This window comes from Nomascus leucogenys, chromosome 17, assembly GCF_006542625.1.
Source record: "Nomascus leucogenys isolate Asia chromosome 17, Asia_NLE_v1, whole genome shotgun sequence".
Lineage (NCBI taxonomy): Eukaryota > Metazoa > Chordata > Mammalia > Primates > Hylobatidae > Nomascus > Nomascus leucogenys.
Genome location: NC_044397.1, coordinates 48,253,937 through 48,258,826, shown reverse-complemented (window position 1 = coordinate 48,258,826; position 4,890 = coordinate 48,253,937). Strand labels below are relative to the sequence as shown.

General features: G+C 40.8%; 1 pseudogene; it reads left to right on the top strand.

The window, feature by feature from the left end:
* The first annotated feature begins 2,609 nt into the window (after window positions 1–2,609).
* On the top strand, window positions 2,610–4,169 carry LOC100605629 (annotated as a pseudogene).
* Window positions 4,170–4,890: the final 721 nt, after the last annotated feature.

Here is a 4,890-nt window from a genome sequence, read left to right as displayed (position 1 = left end):
GGTGGGCGGATCACCTGAGGTCAGGAGTTCAAGAACGGCCTGGCTAACATGGTGAAAACCCATCTCTACTAAAAAAAAAATACAAAAATTAACCAGGCATGGTGGTGCGCGCCTGTAATCCCAGCTAGTCTACTCGGGAGACTGAAGCAGGAGAATCGCTGGAACCCGGGAGGCAAAGGCTGCAGTGAGCCGAGATCATGCCAATGCACTCCAGCGTGGGCGACAGAGCAAGACTCCACCTCAAAAAAACAAAACCAAAAACATGTCTGCATCTTAAAAATTCTACTTTGTACTATGAGTAATAAATGTCAAGCCTTTATCCTCAAGAGGATCCTGATTCTCAACCCAACATATATGGCAACCCATTCCTCTGCTTTCTCCAAACTGAGGTCTCATTAAGGCTCAAATATGGAGTGAGAGAAACACAACAACAGAGCACGTGAAGTAAGAAGGATGAGGTAGGATGGTCAGCTCTAAGGCTCAGGAATTGCCTGGGGCATCCCAATATAATGATGTCAACTGTGAAGCTTACTATGTAAAAATAAACATTGGTGAAATAATAAATAAATGAACATTGGTGAAATGAATGTTCATTGGTGAAAGTCTCTGGAATTATAAACAGTTGTGCCAAAAGGACTGAGCCAGAATGACATGTATTTAAGAAGGCAAATGTTTACTGTCACATAAATATTTGTTCCAAAGTTTATTACAGTAGCAATATTCTTTTCAGTAATGTCAGCTTTCTCAAGCTAAGGATGCTACAGACAAACTAAGACAAGTGCCTAATATATTGTAGGCAATTAGTTTCTAAATTCAACAAACTTGCAATAATTTTATAAATTTCACTGAACTCTGTTTCATGTATATATCTCACTGAAAGGTACTATCCAGTAGCTGTGTCCTTCACTTTTTTCTGGGATTTTCTGTTGCTGGATTCCAAACCAACCTTATTTGAATCCTAATAATTTCTAAAGTTCCAGATTTAATAACAGAAAGAAAGCAGAAATTAAGCCCAGAAATTAGGTTACCCCAAACAGTCCATATCTAATATATTTGATTCCCCAAAAGAAACAAATATTACACAAACTAAACAACAGTGGGTTTAAAATTCAACCTAAATTCAAAGGTAGCAGTTAACACCATATGCAAAAATTAGCAAAGTCACAATGTAGAAACTCTTAGTCTGTTATTCCAGAAAAAATAATAACATTTTTATTTTGGCATTTTTTGGAAAGAATAAATACATTAAATATGACAAAATATACTCACTAAACTATAATAAAGGATCTTTGAAACATAAATGATTTTGTTCTTATTTTTAAATATTTACTGTACTATATTCAGACAAGGCTTTCAGTGAAAAATACTTATAGCTACCATGTATGAATTAAAACAGCCCTGGGGGAAATAGTATTTTTTATTAATAATGAAGATTGAAGCTCCAAGTGATAGAGCAGGAGCACCGTCAACTCAGACAAACACTGCCACTTTAAGTTCTTAGCTCCCTTTCTAGCCTCATGCATTTCAAGGAAATCACTTCTCTTCTAACTACAAGCAGCCAGAAAGAGCAGACAGTAAAATACAGGTAAGACAGCTCAGGGTGGGCATGGTGGCTCACGCCTGTAATCCCAACACTTTGGGAGGCCGAGGTGGGCGGATCACGAGGTCAGGAGTTCGAGACCAGCCTGGCCATCATAGCGAAACCCTATCTCTACCAAAAACACAAAAAATTAACTGGGTGTGGTACACGCGCCTGCTCGGGAGGCTGAGGCAGGGGAATTGCTTGAACCAAGGAGGTGGAGGTTGCAGTGAGTGGAGACCACGCCATTGCACTCCAGCCTGGGTGACACAGCAAGACTCCATCTCAAAAAAACAAAACAAAACAAAAAAACAAACAAAAAAAAACAGCCAGCTCGGGCACAGAGGGAGGTGGAGGGAAAGTCTCTTGAGTAACTGCCAATCTTCACCCTCATACAATGGGCCCCAGTAAAACAGTGGGCCTTAATAAGCACATTCTTTTCCCTTCGGGTGCACTAAGATTGGGAAGCTAAAAGCAGACTGGGAGGCTATGCCTGCAGCTGCAGAAAGATGTATGGGAACAGACACACAACTCTCCCTCCCAGATAAGCACAACAAAGAGACACAGAAGCAGTCCAAGCCTCCGATAAACTCTCCCACCCTGAATCCTTAAAAATTTTTGGTCTGTAAAAGAGTGTGGCTCTGACCTAACTTGGCCAGCTGCCCCTCTAGGTTTATTCAAAATAAACCTGTCCCTGTTGACTGTCAAGCCACCCTTCGTGTTTCTCTCCTCTTTCTTTAATTCTTATACCAAGGATGTAAAATAATTTCCCCTGGGAACACAGCTAATGACTCAAATGAAGCTCAAATAAAGGCATTTAACATTCATAATTTATATTTTAAAAATAAAATACTCCTGGCTATAAAAAAAAGGAAAAAAGATATAAAAACAAATGAGAGAAAAGGAAGGAAACGGATTACTCACAATATCTAAGGTATGGAAGCAACTTAAGTGTCCATCAACAGGTGAATGAATAAAGAAAATGTGGTATATTTACACAATGGAATGCTACTCAGCCCTATGGAAAAAAAAAAAAACTCTTGTTATTTGCAACAACATTGATGAACCTGGAGGACATGATGCTAAATAAGACGGCACAGAAAAAAACTTTCATAATATCATTTCTATGTAGAGTATAAAAAGATTTAAACTCATAGAAGCATAGAGTAGAATGATGATTGTCTGGGGCTGGGAGTGGAGGAGATGTTGGTCAGAAGTAATGGGTCTGATTTTGTGAAGAGACGAAGACTGAGCGGTTGTGGCCACGTTGCTGACCTTGAGCAGAAGTTGGCTTCTCCACGTAGAACCTGGGAGTAGGAGACTCAGAATCGAATCTTTTCTCTCTCCTTCCTCCTGTTTTTGGCTTTGTGGAAACCTTATCAAACACAATGGCCAGCAATGTTACCAACAGAAGAGATCCTCGCTCCATGAATTCCCATGTGTTCACTGGAAATCTCAACACTCTTGTGGTCAAGAAGTCTGATGTGGAGGCAATCTTTTCGACGTACAGCAAAATTGTGGGTTGCTCTGTTCATAAGGGCTTTGCCTTTGTTCAATAGGTGAATGAGAGAAATGCCCTGGCTGCTGTAGAAGAGAGAAGGGCAGAACAATTGCTGGCCAGGTTTTAGATATTAACCTGGCTGCAGAGCCAAAAGTGAACGGAGGAGAAGCAGGTGTGAAATGATCTGCAGCGATGTATGGGTCAGTAACAGAACACCCTTCTCCATCGCCTCTATTCAGCTCCTCTTTTGACTTGGACTATGACTTTCAACGGGATTATTGTGAAAGGATGTACAGTTGCCCAGCACATTTTCCTCCTCCTCCTCCTATTGCTTAGGCTGTAGTGCCCTCGAAACGTCAGCATGTATCAGAAAACACCTCATGAAGGGGCAAAAGTGGCTTCAGTTCTAAGAGTGGACAGCAGGGATCTTCCAAGTCTGGAAAGTTGAAAGGAGATGACCTTTAGGCCATTAAGAAGGAACTGACCCAGATAAAACAAAAAGTGGATTCACCCCTGGAAAACCTGGAAAAATTTAAAAGGAACAGAGCAAACAAGCAGTAGAGATGAAGAACGATAAGTGAGAAGAAGAACAGAGCAGGAGCTCAGTGAAGAAAAATGAGATTAATGTGAAGTCTCGGGGGGTATAGATGACTCTGCTGAGGAGGGGGATCTACTGGATGATGATGATAATGAAGGTGGGGGATGGCCAGCTGGAGTTGACCAAGGATGAAAAAGAGGCTGAGGAAGGAGAGGATGACAGAGACAGTGCCAATGGCAAAAATGACTCTTAAGCACACAGTGGGGGTTAGAAATCTCATCCCAGTATTTGTTTACTTAGGTGCTTCTCTAAGATCAAATTTTTTACCAGATATTCTCCTCTAGTATCTTCAGCACATGCTCATTGTCCTTGTCTTTCCCACGTTAATTCATATTGCCCTGCACCTAGGTCCCATTTTCACCTTCTTTGCCACTCCTAGTAGTTTTGTTAAGTCTTACCCGGTAGTTTTTGCTTTTAATTTTGAAACCTCTTTATGACTTAACAATAAAAAGGATGTATTTCTTTTTTTTTTTTTTCCTGAGACGGAGCCTTGCTCTGTTGCCCAGGCTGGAGTGCAGTGGTGCAATCTTGCTTCACTGCAACCTCCACCTCCCGGATTAAGCAATTCTCCTGCCTCAGCCTCCGGAGTAGCTAGGATTGCAGGCGCGTGCCACCACGCCTGGGTAATTTTATTTTTGTATTTTTAGTAGAGACGGTGTTTCACCATGTTGGCCAGGCTGGTCTTGAACTTCTGACCTCGTGATCCACCTGCCTCGGCCTTGAAAAGTGCTTGGATTACAGGCATGAGCCACCGTGCCCGGCTGGATGTACAGTTTTTATCAACTGTCTCCAAAATTATCTCATTATGCAGAAAGTACAGTTTTTTTCATTCATACATAATTTCAGTAGTTGTTTCCCTAACTGCAAAAGCAATCTCATTTAGTTGCATAGCTCCTAAAAGCAGCTGAGTTAAAAGTATGTGTGTTACACCCCCATATAGGTGTGATTTGTGGGGCAGTTCAACACAAATATAACAATCTGTTTTTGTGAATGAGTTGCCATGTTAAATGCATCCTCTAGAAAAATAGTGTTAAGGTCTTAAGATTTGCTTTTTAAGGTTGATACTGTGGGTTATTTTGTTAACAGCCTGATGTTTGGGACCTATTTTTCTCAAAATAAACAAGTCCTTATTAAACCAGAAATTTGGAGGAAAAAAACAGTGTCTTCCCTAAATTTCCTACCCTAACAAATAAGTTATTCTCCTCTCAGTTT